This window comes from Apostichopus japonicus, chromosome 7, assembly GCF_037975245.1.
Source record: "Apostichopus japonicus isolate 1M-3 chromosome 7, ASM3797524v1, whole genome shotgun sequence".
NCBI lineage: Eukaryota > Metazoa > Echinodermata > Holothuroidea > Aspidochirotida > Stichopodidae > Apostichopus > Apostichopus japonicus.
Genome location: NC_092567.1, coordinates 15,654,360 through 15,674,600, shown reverse-complemented (window position 1 = coordinate 15,674,600; position 20,241 = coordinate 15,654,360). Strand labels below are relative to the sequence as shown.

Below are 20,241 nucleotides of genomic sequence, written 5' to 3'. Positions count from 1 at the left end.
CGAGGAATTAGCGCCAAGTCAAGTGAGTCAAGGTTACATCGTCGAGTAATGTACAAACAAAATGTTACAACGTGTAGACATATATCATGTAGTTTAGAGAGAATGTAAATAGATCGTAAAAGCGTACTGTATTTTCTTTGTTTGCTTTCTGGTTTTTCTGTTGGTTATTCCAGTGCAATCCTCCATAAAGGTGCCTCTGAATACCTTCCCCTTATCCCTTCCATTGACACCCCTCTCTTCAACCGAAGGGAATAAGCAAGACAGGTGGAGCGGTCTGGCAGAGGATCCAGAGGTGGCGTTACAATAAGTATTTCTGCCATCCCCGTTTCGTCCTGTGAGTTGGGGTATGCAATTCGCACCACCCCATCTGGCTATTCCAGTACACATGAAGCATTCAAATCAGAGTTTCGATTATGCTGAGAGAAAATTTGTAATGTCTCCAACTGTTGAATCAGACCTCCCATTAACATCGAGCTGTTTGATATACCGTTAATATAATACCGGTAAGACGTTAGCAGGACCATTACACCATGTACCATATTCCTAACATATTGATGTTTATTATATGATGTATGACAACAAATATGCCGTTATCAGAAGCTCCCTCAATCATTAACTGCTTCGCTACGACTCTTCGTGTTACTGGCATCAACGGTTTGAATACAAAGGTCAACTTATGCGTATCATTCCCGCGAATCATTCCCTCTGTAGTAGCTACGTGATAACCAGACTAGACGTGCTACTGCAGTCAGTTATCCTACGTTTAGTTAGAATTCATAACCTTGCTTCGCAACGGTAATTTTTCTAAATTCTTTGACCGAAACGAGTATAGTAAGCCTACCTCTTATTAGTAAAAGGTAAGAACCAATATAACATTTAAAAGATTTTGTTTTCCTAATTGGATAGCCTACACGTTGTTTATGCATAACCTACAATTTCGCGTTTGAGTGCATACAACGCGGGTTTAGAGATCATATAAAGAGGAAGATTGATTTGGTATAGACTGCCAGGTAGAAGCCGTTTTACAGTGTCCTTTTCCAAAAAATTGAATCTTTGGTAGCGTTTACATCTAAAATAAATACAACGACGGAAACAGTTCGTGCACAGCTTGTGTAAACGCATTTGCGTCGACGGTATGCAATATATTCAGCTTCGGTCCGAGTCACTTTATCGGTTAAAAAGCGCTCGAAACTGGTACACAACAGGCCAGCTGTAACAACGACGACATTAACAAAGGTAGTTAATGACATTTATTACCCATACAAAACCAAATTATTTGCTGATGTGTGAGGATGTAAGCACCGTAGTATTGTCTGTATATAATGGTAAACCACCTTTAACACTTTTCTTTTACAAATCACATATCTTATTCTTAGGAAGAAAGTTTATGACATTACTTAAGATGTAAATGGTATTGTTACTTGCGATTCATATGCTGGAGTGGTGGAGTTTTTTTTAAAGAGAATGTACCCATATGTTTAGGCGAACGCATTATTTGAGCATATGCTTACTTTGAATTTTCAATATTCCCTGCTTTACAGCGCACTACTTTAATACAGTTGTACTTCCTTAGAGTAAAACTTACCTCTTCGAGAATGTCCAGAATGATAACTCTTTCGAAGAAGACATTTAACTCTTTCGGCATTATATGTAAACGACATGATCTAAATTTGTAAGAGATCACTATTCTAGTAACCAATTGAATTTTCGCAAAAAGACTGGTCATCCTCAAAGAAAATAATAGAGAAAGAACGTGGCTAATGTAGAGATTTCAAAACAGGTACAACTAAATGTCACCGTCATCCTTTCAGCGGCGGCACAGAGGGTATACTCACTAAACAAAAGGTATTTTGATTGCTATAATATAAACACCATTAGTTGCAAAACTTGCATGTAACAACATCGCAAATCGTCAACAGTCCCTTGGGGGCAAACAGCTTAGCCAGGTTCCCGCATATTGGTATGCTAACTGCTGTTCTGCTAGCTTTGGAGGTCGTTCGTGGGGGTCGTCAACAGTAGACGATAGATACATGACCAGTACATACTCATCAAATTCCACATTAATATATATCTATGTGTGGGACCAGGAACCTGCTACCCCAACAGCAGCTCCTTCATGGAACCAGGTTGCAAGCCTAGGTTAGACTTTCAGTAGGCAGGCAACGAGATACTCTTGCTAAGTCTCTCTCAGTCAAAGTCTTACTACGTGTTTGCCAAATTTAACTTCGATCTTTCCAGCTTACTGCACTACAAGTTCAGTGAAAATGATAATTTTAATATTAATATTTATAAGTTTTATTGAGTTATCTGTCGTTAAAAATGTTGAGCTGAATGAAATTCACCAGATTTGCCAGATTAATGATTCCGTAGATTCTACAAACTTCTATCAAAATTTGCAGGCCCACCCCCCCCAAACAGATCATGCGCCAATCAAATCTCTCGTCTTTGTTTAGGACCGTAAGCCATAGGCTTACTTTTACTTTCGTGGCTAGCCTGTCTTAGGTCCCTGCTCTTGTATCTTTCTCTCTTTTCTTGGTCTAACCGATGTAGCTTGCGAAATTGTGTGTCATTTCCTTCCAATACAATAAACATACAAGTGTTTTCAGACGTTTCCTACGTGGAATTGTGAAAAGTGGGTAATACAAGTCTAGGATTGCGTTAGAATCTAGATTGGGCCACATGTCTAGACTATTTTGTTTACATTTGTGTAATGAACATGCTGACATGGGCGGTCGCAGCGATTTTACTGTAATCGTTCGCGTCATAAGGGCAATAGAAAATAAATTTCTTTTTTACGATTGCGACAGCTTTTCTCCATTAATCCCACTTGGTCAGAGTGCATTTAGAATAAGAAACATTGAATCTACTTCGGAAGTTGTTTCCGAAATTCATCAGCAAACACGAATTGAAACGTTAATATAAATATTGCAATGTTTAGGGCTTCCTGTAATTCTTATGGACAGTATCGTTTTTGAACATGCAAATAGATCGTAAATCAATTCGACAAGGCTTCCGATATGTTTCATTTACGCGATCGAGATTCGCTCTACTGGAACGCGTAAATGTTATGCAACTGACCCCTCACTCATTTGATGGGGTGGCAGTCGTGTGGATGTACCTCAAGCGTTGGAATCAAGCGAGATATCTGCACTTTTTAGCTGCAAATTTAATATCGTATGATTGCACTCAACTTTGAAGAAACACATTTTTCTGTTGCTTATTTTTTCATTTGCACTATTATTTGACATCATCGAGCTACATATGCATGAATATCTTTGAACATATTTTTTACTGGTTAAGTATATATGATGCTGCAAATACTGAATTCTATATATTTAATTATCTTAAGTGAACTTATATTTGGCGTTGGTGCCGGTGTCAAAACCTTAAACGTTCACGTCTAGAAAACTAGGGAAAGAGAACTACTTGACACTAGAAAGTTTCACGTCCTGGTGAACCATTACATCAAACTTTAACAAACTGGTAGCCTACTGACGCATTTCTTGTAAACCACGATGTCTTCCAAGCCGGGAGGAATATCACTAGATATTTTAAAAGCACTTCTTTAAAAAATATGTATCATCTTTATCATAAAGTAAAGATAACTGTTGGTTCTATTGTCTCCTTTTTCCTGTAGCTGACAATTCTGTTTCATGAAGCATGAACATTTGAAAGTACTGTTGGTGATTAACTCCTTGCATTTTTTGGACAACTAATATCATTTTAAAGTAATTTTTCCACCAGATAATCTCACCCAGCAACGCTCATTGTCGATCATGTCCAGCATCAGGTTGGTAACAATAGCTATAATGATATTCGCCTTAAAGTAACTGTCTTTATTAGGTAACTGTTGATAGTAAAATAAGTAAAGACCTACAGGAAATTGAAATTTAAAAAACAGTTGTATTTAATTTGATATGATGTACACATTTTATACTTAAATTGACACCTCATATTTGCTCAGTTCTTAAAAATATCTTCCTAAAGGGAACAGGTATTAAGTAACATGACTATGTAAAATAAACCGGAAAGCCGTATTTATTTGCGTACTTTTGTCACGGCCTGGTGGACAAGATGGGCAAGGGAGGCGTTCCTCCATTTCGTGGGGGAAACTGATATTGATCTGCTCGGTACAGAGACTTTTTAATTTTTACAAATTTGTCTAACCAAGATTCCGGGTTGTTTTAAGTCCGCCGAGGCGCTCACTTAAGAAATCAAAATGAGAGCATATCAGAGGAAGTCTTATATATGTTAACCCTAATACCAATACTTACCTTCATATTTATACCACGAAGCAAACCATAGATACGTAAAACCGGGCAGCAAAGTTTCTTATATTTTCTCTTTTCCGGAAGTTATTCAGTACTGGCACCATTAGTGGGTATTCTAGCCATCATTCCTGTTATTGGGTATCTTCTCCCTTGGCTTATTCAACATGGTATGTTTCATAAAGTTAAAATTTCTCTAGTTGTGTTTTATTATATTATGCTTGGTTAAACGCAAATTAATATCACTGTTAATGCATTATTTTAAAAAGTAAAAGAACTTCCAGACTGCATTATTTCTAACCTCATAGACTAAAGGATCAATGGAATTGTGTTTAGAAAACCGAATCAATACAATTGATTATTACATCTATTCCTTTAATAGGTACGGAATATGTACATGTATGTGATCGCCTAATGAGTATATCTTGCTACAAATTACGGTTGTTTATTACACAATTGGAAACAGAACTAAGTCTAACATCTTGATCTAGTTTAAACTCGGAAAACCTTGAAAATGTTAAAACCATTATAAGCGATATCGTATTGTATTGTAGACAATCAGAGAATCAACATGAGTGATGACCATAATCTCATTGCTAGTAATTTCCGGCCATGACCAGGGTTTACGAAAATCAGAACGTTGGGCTTGTTCAAAAATGTCTCAAATAAACAATTGCAGTAATATTGCAAGTCTATCAACAAACGTACGTACAATTTACTTTGAGTTTTACAGTAAGGAGTTCTCTCACATCAGGAATAAGCATCACCGATTCGTCATTTTATTTCGTAGGTAAGACATCACTTATGGAAGCTTATAAGCAAAATATCTGCCCGATACCTTTACCTTGGGCAGAATACTTTCTTGCGACTGACGGAGAAAAGAAGATCATCAAACACGACCAATTGAACTCAAATACTAACCTCTACGCTGAGATGCAAGTACAAATTACATGGCCTGATGGAAAAACGGAGGAAATGTCTACCTTGTCTTTCTTTCAGTCAGATGAGAGCAAGACACTCAGACGTGTTTTGTTCGTTGGAGATATTGGATGTGGCAAGACTTCTTTCGTCAAGCAGGTATCATTTTTATGGTCGCAGATGAAAACTGATGAAACATTTTTATTTGTCCTCAATCTACAAAATACAAATCTGAATGGAAATATGGCAGATGAAATTTCAAAGCAATTACCGGAAAATTGCAAAATCGAAAACATAGAGTTCATTATAAAAACGAAAAGATGTCTGTTGATATTTGATGGCAGTAACGAATTTTCAGATTTAAATTTAAAACTTGGTCGCAAGGGAAGTGGTGAGCAAAGTTATTTAACGTTCCATAATTTTGTAAAACTTGCTGAAGTCAATAATAATGTAAGAATTTGGTTGACTTCGCGACCCTGTTTTCCTCCTCAATTCCGTGACTCATTCGCTGTCGTTAAATTTTTATCATTTAAAGAAGATGAGTTAAAGTCGTATATAAAACATATGTGTGTCTACTACAAGACGTTAAAGGAACAAGCTCAGTTTCCAATTAAAAATTGCCAAGAACATGATGATGTTAATGTTATAAGCCGTTCAGTTTGGTCAATTCTTGAAAAAAATGATTTATTGAAACTTGATGAAGATGCTCTTCTTATGGGGATTGTTATTCAACTTCTTGTGTCTAGCAAATATGGCTTCATGAACAAACATACTGTCGGTATCGATCTTACTTCCTTTCCATCAATCATTAAATTACTCGTAAAGTGTCTCTATCTACGCCATGTTGTGGTCACGAAACATTTCCTAACAGCTACGGCTATTGGAAGTATGGAACTAATGATAGGCAGATTATTTCTAAAGGAGGATACTTTATCCATAGAGCAGCTAGAAGAAGGGAAAAGAAATATCAGTTTGTTGTGCGGCATTTTGAAAATTTGCCCTAATTCAGGTAATGGTGCATTACATAAGGACAGCACGAATACTAGTTATGGTATAAAGTGTCGCCACCAGTTAATACAAGAACTTTGTGTTGCTAAATATCTGAGCACAGAGAAGCAGATATTGAAGAATTTTCGTAAATCATCAAATAAAAACGATGAACGTAGGAAAGAAAGAATTCTTATGCTAATTGATAACAACTAAAGTACTAAAAAATAGAAATTATTTGAGATAAGTAAAAACGAAAAGCCGTTCGAGTTCATTCCTAAATAATAAACAAAATAAACATATAAACAAAACAGTATTCAAGGCAGTCATTTGTCTTCGTCGCATGAGTAACCGTTATCAAGTTAGGCAACATTAAATAGTAGTTTGGTCTTTATTGTATGTTTAACTTTTCCTTTGAGTCAACAAAATTGTGGCAATGCCAATACCACAATATGCAAATAAATCTAAGTCTCATATGAAGGTAAGGATCGAACAAAATATTTCGTTAATAATCATGTGAACAGATAATGCTTTTCAATACATCGATTTTAACTGCTTAGGTTTGTAACGAGCAATTATAAGTGTAGCCTCCGGTTTCACAGTCTTAAAACTGTAACATAATCTTGATGTTCATTTACGTGTGTACATGGTTTTATATATCATCAATTTTAGTCGGCTGTAATATCTTACGAAACGATCGACAAAGAAAAAAACCCAATCACAGTGAATGCTTAACTGCTTAGAGTCGCTAACGTCTTCTTTTGATTTGCGTGTATGACTTAATCGGATAAAGGTTGACTAACTAACATGACGTCATTGCGATGCATCGTCAAAGTGTGTTAAAGATGAATGTTCCTTGCCAAGGAAATAATTTTCGTTTTTCTGGTCAAACCATTCGAATTTGTTATCCAATGTTGGTGCCTTTTGAAGCTGGGTTTGTTTATGACTTTGTATGATCACAAATAACAATAATGTTATATTATTCCCAATTAGACTTGTTACCATCCTTACTATCAAACCAGTCTACTCGCTTCTTTGATTGAAGAAACAGGTTTCCGAACATTTACTATGTGAACATACATTTCTTTTGGACTAAGAACATGTGTAGAAAGCAGATAAATTAAACCTCCACTTAAACGTTGTTTAATCAAACACAAATATTCCAAATACGACCGCCATTACGAAACTAATGTTTATATCACACAATTATTTGCTTAAAACTGTTTCGTAAAAAAGTGTCCCATTATATTGCATAAATATGCCCTCAGTATATCCAAAGCGCACCAACTTTCTCGGTTATTGTGAGAATATACCATCGAGGTATTATGTTATGGATGAACAGTTCATGTGATACCTTCCAAAGCGAGGTTTGAGAGTTTTTGCTAACGATTGTGTTAACTATTGTGTTATATTTCTTTTACACATTCATCTCTTAATGTGTATATTTTTTATTCGTTTCCCGCTTCGTATTCATTAATGTTGTATACTGTTTTTACTTTTTGTTTCTTGCTTTACAATTTCACTTCAGTTCAAATCTTCAGCAAAATTCCAAAAGGGATTCAATGTAGTATGTAATTATATCCCCACCATATTACTTTAAACATGTGCTTCCATGCATCTTTGTCTTAAGAGTAACTACTTACTTCCTGTTCCCGAATTTATCACCCCTCACCCACATCATAGTCGTAGACACCCCTTTGTCTTAATTCCATGAAATATCCATGCTTAATAACAGATGACAACCTGCTGCATCTCAGGTGTATACATATGCGTTTAGTCATAGCCGTCTCCTATGTTCATTAGTAATTATAAGTAAAATAATGTGTGACTAAGAATTTATGTCACAGAGAGGTTATTGTCCCTTCACAGGAAGTTTTAATGACTTACATACTGTAGGTTTATAGTATGAGAAAGACTAGCATTGTAGACTTCAGAGAGTGTAGGTCAGATACACTATTCTGGATCTGCACACCAGCAACAATATCATCTCAGAATAAATAAAGCTTATATTCGACAAGTATATCTATATTCTGGAGTTCGCTTTATCTGCTGTTAATTCAACTTATTTAATAACGGAGCCCTGAACTAATTGAGCCGGAGCGTAACAGTATATGTACATATATTCTATTACACATTCGATTGACGTGATTATGTAAAACATGGGTTAAACTTTAATAAGGTAATAGTAATGACTATGTAAGCGATGCATCTATCGAATTAATCATGTATATTGTGTAGAGCACTCGACAAGTATTTATGTGTTTCTTGTTGATGTTCTTCGTTGCCGTTTGTGTGTATTAACTTAAATGGATTACAGTACATAATGTTCGTCTCACTAAGGATTTTGTATAGAATCCGGGAAAGTGTACGATAACTTATACTAACGTTAGCCAATGGATTGGTGAGCAGAGTCATACGTCATGTATTCCAAAGAACATAATCGTCACTCAAGTATCCCAGTTATGTTGGGAAAAGCAATTAACGTTATGAATTGTTTCCAAAAACTAAAGTGTAATGATAAAATGCAACCAAGCATTATATACTTTGATATAACAAGTTACACACAATGTATCCTATACACGCTCTGCATACATGGTTAGGCTATTGCTCAAACTTAATTAGACCTGTCGCATACACAAAAGAAAGTTTAAAATGTTCCAACTTTACAAATGTGAAGATGTCGAACCGAAACATTTTAAAGGGAATGGCGTTTATCTTGAGACATTTTTAAATGTATCACCGGGAGTGTCTTTTAAACATTAAGCTAGGCCGAGTTGGTGATATCACACTTTGGCTAGTGGATTGTCAACTTACATATCCTAGCCTAAGTTAAGGCCTAACTAAGTCTTAAAGTCATGCCTCTTTCTTGCAAAATGGATTTTTTATCTATCGGCTAATGTATTAACCTTCTTCATGAATAATAAAAACACTGAATTGATGAATCACACTGCTTCTTGCAAACTTCTTGAAATCACACTTAATATGTATTTGTCTGTTTCGTCTGCATTTTGTAGTCAAATATTTGTGCAGCATCATTAATGAGACTTCTCGATACGTTTAGTGCATTCACTAATGATAGTTACCTTAGTTGTTAATATATGTAACATTAATTTGCAGTCAACAAAAGATATTACAGAGCTAGCAATTGCATTCATTATTTATAGACATTTCAATTGCAACACAATCTTTAAGCAACATTTTACATCTGTCAGGGAAAACATGACTCGTATTAATGATTAACTTCTGTAACCGAATAAGACAAAAACGAATGACATCATAGCGAACGACATGGCTAACTTTAAATGGTGCAATCAGCTGGTGTAAAATAATCAAGTGCGTAAATTGAATAATTGTCATATAAACTATCAACAAGCACCTTGCAAGATAATAGAAGGACACATAACGAATACCTCACATCGCGAAAATTAGGACCACACATTGATTTCTTTCTTAGTCATGATTAGCTCATTCATAGTAATAGGTAATATTTTTATTCGGTGGGTCGATATCGACCCAAATAATCATTTAATTTAAAAAAAAATAGTACTCAGCCACCTTACATCCTACAACATTCATTAAGGTATTGAAATGTAGCTAAGACCATACGTTTGTGTATAAAACAAATAAAAAGGGGGGGGGGTAACTGTGAAATACTTTTAGTGGGTGGGGTTCAAAGGTCAAAGGTCAATCTGAAAATGACGTAATTTGGCTAAAAATCGATGTTCGCTTCATAAAAATCGTGACAGAAAATAAGAGTTGAACAAACCCTCCCCCCCCCATTATATTTGGTATAAACCCTAACATGTTTTGAACATATTTTGAGCATTTCAGGAATATATCTATAGAGAGCTCTGAGAAAAATGCAAATGACCTTGAAATTTCCTGTAATTTGACACCAAAATCGTCCAAATCCGTTCATTTTTGAAAAAAATCTCGTTCCCGAACGCTTCAACCTACGTACGTGGAATTTTTTTCTTATTTTAGATATTTAGGCCATTGCAACATTTGTAATTGATAGTCAGAGCCGTATATAGAGAGAGTTTGGCCAACTGGCGATTTGTGACGTCACACGCAAACCATGGGCATCAAAATAGGTCCAGTTGTCGTTACCAGTTGCGCGAAACACGAAAAACACCACACACAATATATAGCAGCTTTGCACACTGTGCTCGTTGCGAACAAACGAAGTGACTCAGAATGTAAGATTTTGACAGGCATACGAGGAACAAAATGGATATCAGGTAATGAATTAGAGTATGCGTTAGTTAATGTTTATCTTCACACCTGAGATGCATAGAAAACTAGCTGAAAACCTGTCATTACACTTGTTTTATTTTACGCCTCATACTACTACTCCTACTTTAGTCATACAAACGAAAAGCACACATCACAGTCCTGGATAAGCTAGATTACAGACGCACAACTATAGCATCAGGCCTACATTAATAGATCCTTCAATTAAATAGAGTAGGCCTACACATAAAATGGCAATTTATGCTTCACTGATCTTTTCAGGTTTGCCAAAAGTAGTTGTACCAGAGGTCATTGTATTAAACTCCAGAAGTTACATAGTAGGATTAATATTTGGCATAACTTTTTCTCTAAAGTCTAATACAACTTATACAAGGGTTGTGAATGGATGGAATGGTTTGCCTGAGAAGGTTGAATTGCAAGTAGTGTGAATGGGTTTAAGAATACTTTGGATGAGTACATTAAGCATTGTAATTGGGTAAGACATTTGATGTCCTCGGTTTTATTCCGCTCATATAGCCTTAGGGTCCTTAATGGGGACTTGAATGTCTCACCTGGTCTTTTTTTCTACTAAACTAAACTATATACTTGAGTGTAGGAGTTAGCAATAGTTGGGAGTCTGTGGGCAAACCTAAGACTGATATTGTGGTGTTAATTTCTCAGGAATGTAGTACTAGGCTATAGTAGGTGCAACAGATTGAATGGGTCTGTCGAGAAAAAAAACCTGCAACAACTGAATACTGGTGTATGTTGTAGCTTATGTATTTTCCATTAACATATATACTATACGGTCATGTCCTTCCTTAATAAGGTTTCATGGATCACACTGACATAGTGTGCCTACTTGTCAGTGTTGTCAACTGAGCACAGGGCTGATGAGATCATTCAGTTTGTTATTATGCAGAGAGCAAATGGCCATAATGATAATTATTAATTGTTACTTATTCTTCATACTGCCCTTACTGGCCTTACCTGAACAGTGATGTACAAAAATGCAAGAAGTCGTTAAGCTTTTCATTTAGGAATCGTTTCAGCCTGTCCTATTTCAAACATATGATTGGCAGGTTTCCACGTTACATAGCTTATAACAAAATGGAGCTGTTCTGTAAAGCAAGAAAATCACACATATGCATGCATACAAACACACTCATATAACAATTTCTGAATATCTTTTCAGCTGCCCAAAGGTACTGGAATGCAAGCTCTGTTGGGTGAATTAAAAAACCCTCATTGTACTCTTTTATTATGGTCGGCGTAGCTGGAACCAGCAATGATGGTGATGTGGATTTGACAGTACCTAGACAAGAATTCAATAGCAGCTTTGTGTTGAAGTGGGTTCAACTTGCTCAAGGCCATGACAGGATGACGACTAGACATCAGGATGAATTATCTGTTGCAGAGCTCTATAAACCAGACAGTTGTTAAAACATCCATTGGGTGACCCTCACAGTCTACCAGGCACTGCATCACAGAAGTGAAGTGTGTGTGATACCTTCATCTTATGAGAGTGGAATGGTATCAGTGTGGCCTCTGTCAATTTGGCTTCAAGTCTTTGTTTTCTTGAAAGCTGAGAAGATCTTTCAGTGGTTTCACACTGACCTCTGTACTTGACAATTCATGTGTATTTGCCAGCTCAGGAGGAAGCCAGATTTTAATTACATTAACCAATGCTGACTTCTTTTTGGGACATGTGGTACATCTGCAAGGAGGTGAAGGAAGCAGTTGGAGTTGCATGGATGTGGAATCTTGTTGATAGTCTGGCAGTCTTATCCACAGATTATCCCAAAGCTTCTCCACATTCCCCCATTCATTACTTATTACATTGATAAACTTGAAAATTGCAGGAATCTAACGAAGCACCCATCAAGGGAATTTGTTTGTATAATTATTGAAAGCTGTGACCTTCTGATGTGACAGACTAATGTGTAATAAAGGGCAGTAGATTACCTTGTAAATGAACCTTGTTATTGTTTGATTGTGTCTAATGTTTGCAAACTTTTAAGTCGCATGCTACCAATTGAAACATAATTCTTTCTCTATTAATGGGATATAAATACTTCTCCTTAAAGGGTGTGAAGACTCCCGCACAAAGAAACGTCTCATGCCGGTTATCTGACCTAGTTTCGAATGCAGTGTAACAGAAGTGCTAGACACCACCATTGATCCCAGAAAATACACACACAGCTTGCTACCATCTGTATATAGACATTAGTGTACAGTCAATACAAACATCACGGTCAATACCCTCAACACAGTGCACATAGCAGCGTGGACATCTCAGGTCTAGATAAAAGATAACAAGGTATCAGGTTTCATTACTGTCTGCATTTTGTAGCGACACAAAAAAAACTTCACTTGCAAGCAACGGAAAGTAAACTTTTTCAGAGCGCGGCATGCGGTTTAGGGCAAGTCTTCAATACATTTAAATATACTGCATCGGTTGTTGTCACTTGATCATTTGCTTGTGTGTGAGCTAAGCAGCTTAAATAATATGTAAAAAAATAATACAAACTTTCAAATTGCCAGATATTTACTTGCTCAAAATCATTATCCAATCATGATTTGTTGCTATCCTTGAGTCCATTATTCAGATGATGAGGCAGATTCCCTTCAACTCTCCATGATGAAGGTAAAACCTTATATCTTAACCAACTGCAATTGAGTGTCCATTTGAAAGTTTCAAACACACAAGTGCATTGATTAAAAAAAGACTTTATTGCTGTGGTTGCAGGAACTGGATTTCAGTCTAGTAGTCACTCACCAGGTTCGTCTTTATCACAGTCTGCTAACTGTGGCTTTTTATGTTAGGAGTTTTTCTTCAGAGCACATGTCACCTTTGATTTGTAAAAAAAGTCCTGAAATTCAGGGAGTTAAAGATAATTTAAAAAGATTTTTTTAACTTCAATCGTCAATGTGGGTGTCGATTAAGGGAATAAGGAGTTACTGATGCAATGACTTTCTGGCATAAGTGCATTTATAATGTGTTAAAACTTGAAAGGTGTATCATACTGCATCCCCCGCCCTCCCTCTCTTAATTTGCACTCCGTTGGAATGCACAGACAGTTTTGCTTATTAATGAAATACCAGTTAACACTAAATTTTCAAGTCTTCTTTTAAAACAGTCAAACGAAACCGTGCATTGCCTAAGCTAGGCCTACGCAATAGTTTGAACATTTCTTCATCAACATGTGGTGACAGGGCTCTTAAGATAATTTCAGTGACCAAGACAAGAGTGTAGGGTAGTCTTTGCAATAAGCATGACTAAGGCTAGGCTACCAGTACCATAATTAGCCTTGGCCTAGTGGTCTTTGAAATGTAGCCTAGGCCCTTGCTACTTTGATAAATGATAGTTGACTGCATCCAAATTAAACCAAGGCCTAGGCTATACTTATGCATGAAGAAGAAAAAAATTAGGCTGAATTCATGTTAGCCTAAAAAGGCTAGGCCAATGCTGACAATTTACACAAACCAAGATCATGTAACCATTTGGGCACTTGTTTATGGCATATTAAAAGGGTCTATATAATTAGGCCTGTATGTGTACACAACCCAATGAGTATAGACCTAGCCTAACTAGTTTAGGCCTAGGCTACTTTGTTTTCCTTAGGCGTAGTTTAATTGGGCCTTATACTGTGCCATATTATTAGTTGTAGTAATAGCAAGAATGGTCCAGGTCTAACTAAGCCCAGGCTTAACTTATGCTTCGGGCTTAACTATAAGGATTAGGGCTTTACGTGATGCCTAGAGGCTAGCCCACCCTTTTACATTAAACTAAAAGTTTTACTTTTTTAGGCTAGGCATAGCCTTGGCATACAATAACTAGGAATTAGGATAACTATATGTGCGACTGAAACTGCCATGCCTATGATTAGGAGAGCTGGCATAATGAAATCGAATTTGTGGATCGTAAAACGAGAGAGAATAGCCATGAATGTAATTACAGAAACCAGTCTGAACGTAAAATTCTCGCATTGCTTGTACATTACTCGTATTACACTAGGGCCTATGGCTAGTATGGGCCTAGGCTACACACTCTTTTTCATTAGATCTCCATCTTGTTCTTTCTACTTCCAAAAAATTCCTCTTCTTTTATGGTCAGTCGGAAAATCAAACAACAATATCCATGTTCTGACCGATTGCAGCATCCCCAGCACCATTTCATTCATAATTTCGTACTTTTTTCGTGTACACAAACGATAGTCTATACACTGTGAGTATGCGTGTCGCCTGCTATAAAGTTTTCAAGTGAACCTATTTTACCACCCTGTGTGGGCGTTTTCCCTCTCGACCAATCCAAATCGGTTACATGGTTGGCCAAACTCTCTCTATATACGGCTCTGTTGATAGTTATGGCATAGCGCCCTCGCATTCCTTTGTAAGTTGATAGCAACCGCCGCTCTTGCGCAATTCTGTGACACTGAGTATTTACTGTACAGCTCAATGGACTTTCACTTTCAAATAGGGCTGGGCTGCACACAGCGCCCCAAATTACGGCCCAATAGGCCCTAAAGATGTGGGACGATTGATCAGATACCATGATGAGGTCCAGGACCTTCTGGTCGAACCAGTTTATCAAGGTTCGGTCCTTTGAGGACCCAGAAATTGTTAGTTCAACAGCGTTTTTTACAAAAATGGCTAGGCTAGGCCTAACGTTATGCCAACGTTAGGCTGTAATTGTAGAAAGTAAACAAAGTAAACCACATTTGTACTAAATGAAATCAGTCATAACTCTGTTAATTCTCAACCGATTTCAGAAAATAAGGTATCTGAAAAAGCAACCCCAGAAGAAACTGTATCATACAATTTGAAGTCAATATTGAAGTCATTAATGATTTTATTGTATTTTGGTGTTTTCCAATTAAAACAAAAGTACATCCTAATTTGCATATTATAATTTGCATATAATTTGCAATTTTTATAAAGTTATCAATTCCAAATTTTGTTCTCTATTGATCTAAATCAACTTCCTAATAGAGAAGTTGTCCCTAACCTTTATAAGCCAGACCTAACAAGATAAGTTCCCCAAATCCTAATTGTGTGCCCAACCCCCCGTGCGGATAAGGGACCAATCATTGATCAGATACCCCACAACTTCTGAGCCGTTTTTTTTTATAGATGCAAAATTAGTTCTGAAAAATGAATCATCCAGTACTCACGATCAGTATATAATGGCCAAATAACTTATACATATTAATTGTTTCCAATCAGTATTCTTCAGGAAATTTTACAGGTTTAATGGAACATTTAATTGTATCACGGAGATAATAAATCATCGTGTATTCAACATAACTTTTTAATCATTTAATTTGAGAGGGCCTACTAAATAATATTCTTACGGGGATGAGTTAAACAGTGCACTCTATGAACACCAATTGAAAGACTTTACAACTTTCCACAATATTGCAGTTTGATATTATATATTTTATAATAAAAGTTTCAAGTCTGATCTTTTCATAAGAAAAAGTAGAAACAAAGGACACAGCTGTGTTTTTATTTTATTCGAGAGGTTTCTTGTATCCTAAGATAAAGACGCATAGCTAGTAAACAAACTTGGTTTGGATCAACAGTATGGTACCATATAGTGATTGATCGGTTAGGGTGGTGGGGGTTGTTTGTCTCCGACTGTTATTTCTCAGCTAAAACGAACGTTTTCCCCCTTGTTTGGTAAAATGTGTTTCACTGTTTCAACCACAACCACCATGTGCAGCATCATGTTTCTTGGGGAATCGTGATACACACCTAACGACAAGCACACAGTCACAGTCTCGATGCAAGGGACTGGAGTTGAGAGCTGATCAACCGGTTCGTTGTTTGGTTTTTCGAGACTAGGTTCTTTCCTACGTGACTTTTCTTTTAAAAAATATCTTCTTATTGGAATTTTTCTTATTAAGACGCATAAAACTTTTCAAGGCGTAATTCTTGGAGCCTTCCTTCCTGAATTGAAATTGAACTACAAGTATGGCATTAAAGATCATCCGTATATTTTTTATTAGGGGCTTCTGGGCCTCATTAGTAGACATAAGCAGTGTGTACATGCCGGTCGACGGCCAAAGCCAAGGATTCTCGCACGGTACCTATTGCTTGTAATATTTCAAATATCAAATTTCAATGATTCATCAGGGAAAGATAAAAGTTCATCACTCATGGCAAAATGCATCATGCTTCGTTCGGTATCACACTACCACAAATTGTGTAGTAAGAGATCAAAACTCCCACTTACCAGCGGAGCCTCCTGCTAATTGTATATGCTTACTTTGATAGGCAGCTAAGGCTATTGGCTGCAAAACCATCATGAACAAAGCATGCAGATATTACAGCCGTAAACATTACAAAGAGATTGTACCAAACATTGAAAGTATTGTAAATCAACTGACCTCCTGTTTTCTTTGCAACCAAGGGTATTAAAGAGGTTGACAGAGAATTTTCCGTATGAACAGAATAGCTGCTCCAAAATCTACTTAGACAAACTATTAGAGGACAAGACGTTGGTACTGCTTAATTAGTTTGTATTTGATTTGTAATGACAATTTTACATAACAGGGATGTTTTTGATATATATATTGATAGATAAGAAAAAACTGCAAACACACATATAATTTTATTTTCATAGCAGAGTCCTCAGTTTGACTCAGCAATTTGGTGTACCACACTAGATAAATCAATTCCTTCTTTTAAAAAAGTGAGAAATCCGAGGTGTAATTGTCAAGTCATTTACACACCTTACACAATTAAATGCATTTTGAAGATTATAGTTATTATAATTAGTAAAAAGGTTTACGGCTGTAATATCTGCATGCTCTGTTCATGATGGTTTTGTTAAAGAGTTTTGGTAGGAACTACCGAGATCCTAACAAAACTCTTTAACAAAATCATGGAACTAGAGGAGATACCAACCCAATGGAATGAAGCAAAAGTCGTCATACTTTACAAAAAAGGGGATATGAAGGACATCAAGAATTATCGACCAATCAGTTCGCTGCCTCATCTGTACAAGATCTTCACCAGAGTCATTCTAGCCAGAGTGGAGAAGGATCTTGATGATAAACAACCACGAGAGCAGGAGGGGTTTCGATCAGGCTTCCCGACATCAGACCACCTTCACACTTTAAGCCAGGTGATTGAGAAAGCTAATGTATACCGGTTTAATCTTTGTCTGGGCTTCATAGATTATGAAAAAGCTTTTGATAGCCTCGACCACCAGTCCTTGCTTCATGCATTGGGAGGCCAGATCACAGATAAGAAATACATTCGTCTGGTGAAAGCCATCTATAGAGACCCCAGTGCAAGAATTCATCTGGATGGAGACAAAACCAACATCTTCAAAATTCTGAAAGGTGTGAGGCAGGGTGATCCAATCTCTCCTAAACTCTTTACAGCAGCCTTGGAAAATGCCTTCAGGAATCTAGACTGGCAATCAAAAGGAATTGCAGTGGATGGTGAACACCTGACCCATCTAAGATTTGCTGATGACATACTTCTTCTAAGTCACCAACCACAAGAGCTCCAGACAATGAAGCAAGAACTAGCCAGAGAAAGCAGAAAGGCAGGACTCAATATGAATATCAAAAAGACTAAAGTAATGATGGGTGACAGAATAAGAGGACATCAGATTACAGTACAGGGGATAGAGATAGAAGAGGTGGACAGTTACATCTACTTGGGCAAAAGGATCTCCCTCAACAATGAAACACCGGGAGAGGTAAACAGAATTCAACTAGCATGGGTCAAATTTGGTAAACTAAGCTTCATTTTCCGTGACCAGGATCTTCCAACATCACTGAAGAAACAAGTTTTCAACCAGTGCATAATTCCTGTACTATCATATGGTGCGGAGACCTGGACAACAACAAAAAAAAACTGGAAAAGAAGTTGAGAGTGACAGAGAGGGCGATGGAAAGAATCATGATTGGAGTCACAAGGAGAGACAGATAACCAACCAAAACTTAAGAGAGAAAACCAATGTCCAAGACATCATAAAGGAAATCAAAGTCAAGAAATGGCGATGGGCCGGCCATTTGGCCAGGCAACATGATAACAGATGGACAAAGAAAATTACCAACTGGACCCCAAGAACTTGTGTCAGAAGGAGAGACAGGCAGAGTAGAAGATGGACAGATGAACTCAGAGAATTTACAGGTGTTCTATGGCAAAGGAGAGCACAGGACAGATGGAAATGGAAAATCGATGAAGAGGCCTTCCTCCTGCAGTGGAGCGAAATAGGCTAGAAAGAAAGAAAGAAAGAATTAGTAACATAGAAAATGAACAATACAGTTACACACTTCAGGTTGACGGTAGTCTACTTGACACAATTTCAGCAACAGCCTAGACTACATTCCAGGTGGCAGGTAACACGTTCAAGAGGATTTATCAATAATCCAAGGGTTGTGTTGAAGATAATTTACACAAAGCAGTGGAACCATTAGAACTTATACCTCAATCACAAGAAAGTAAGCTTACAGGTTTTTGTGCAACAAGTGATCATGCAGTGAATTCATGGCAAATTTAACAAAGAACCACTAAGAGGGAGGAGTTTGCCAAAAGAAAAAAGAGCAATAGTTATTGCTCTGTAAAAATTGCTACATTACTAAGTACTCATTTCGATGAAAAAGATGAAAAGAATGAGCAAGGAAAAATGTAGAAAAAAAGGAGGACATAGATCCCATCTTAAAAGAGAAACATTTTAAAGATATAATGATGATGGCAAGCAATGAAATGCGTCCAGGTCCAAGCATCTGACACCCATCTATTATATAAGTTAACTTTTTTCATAATATCTGCTAAACATAATAAAAGTCAATATTTGTCGAGGCCTGTTCACTATCCTAGGATGGCTTTTCTGACTTAAATATAAACTGCTCAGTGGCGCCCCTTCAAGTGGCGACCGAGCACGTGCCATAACTGCCGTACCTTATGTACGCCACTGGACGCATCGATTTTTGAAGAAAACAAACAATAAAATAATCATTTCATGGCTCAAACACATATTTACCCCCAAACACTAACGTCGTTGGAACTTTATAACTTTAATTATTCTTTATCTTGGCTTCTTATAAATGCCTTGATGATATAAAGGAAAGTTTACATGTTGATATTACAAACCACATGTCAAGTTAATGCGAGTACCTTTATTAAGTAATAAGTGTATACTTACTTTTCATAATTCCCATTCGGCTGTTTCACATTATATGATCTTTGTAAAACATTTACTTTATATTCGACATGCTAATGTAACCATTTCAATTACCGAAATAAACCAGTTTACAATTAGAAATTCATGAGTGTTTTAGTATAACTATTAGGCTGATGAGGTAGTCGTTCTGTATACTTTGTTAATTTGTATTTTTAATGTTGATAAATCTGTATTAGCATCCAAAGTCATACGTTGTTGAGAAGTAACAATACACCCAGATTTACAAAGCCATGCATTCCGTTAATGTATTTGCTCTGACTTAATAATCGTCTTGTGTATTTATTTTCAACCACTGGGTGTATAAATATTTTTCAGCAGAGAGAGGCTGTGGATGCAACGCCTTCGCACCATTGAACCTCATGGGATCAACATTCAGGAAGGACATGTCCCCCCCCCCCTCCATCACTCCTCTTCTCATAGCTCTCTATCACTCTTTTTTCTCCACACCTTTCTGTCTTTGTCCTTCTCCAGTTTATTCCCTACCCCTTCCCTTAATCCTCTCTTTGTCCATCCACTGTTTATCTCCTACCTCTCCTCTTCCCCTGTTGGTTTCTTTCTTTCTTCTTTCCATCCCTTGTCTACTAATCCCTTACATCTATCTCTTTGTGTTCAGCATGCTCATTGATC

General features: G+C 36.9%; 1 protein-coding gene across 1 annotated transcript in view; it reads left to right on the top strand.

Moving 5' to 3' along the window:
* The first annotated feature begins 706 nt into the window (after positions 1 to 706).
* Positions 707 to 20,241, top strand: part of LOC139969462 (uncharacterized) — a 60,660-nt gene continuing 41,125 nt past the window's right edge. The window contains exon 1 of the mRNA XM_071974470.1: positions 707 to 857. The gene's annotated coding sequence lies outside the window, so the exon portion shown is untranslated. The remainder of the gene's footprint in view (positions 858 to 20,241) is intronic.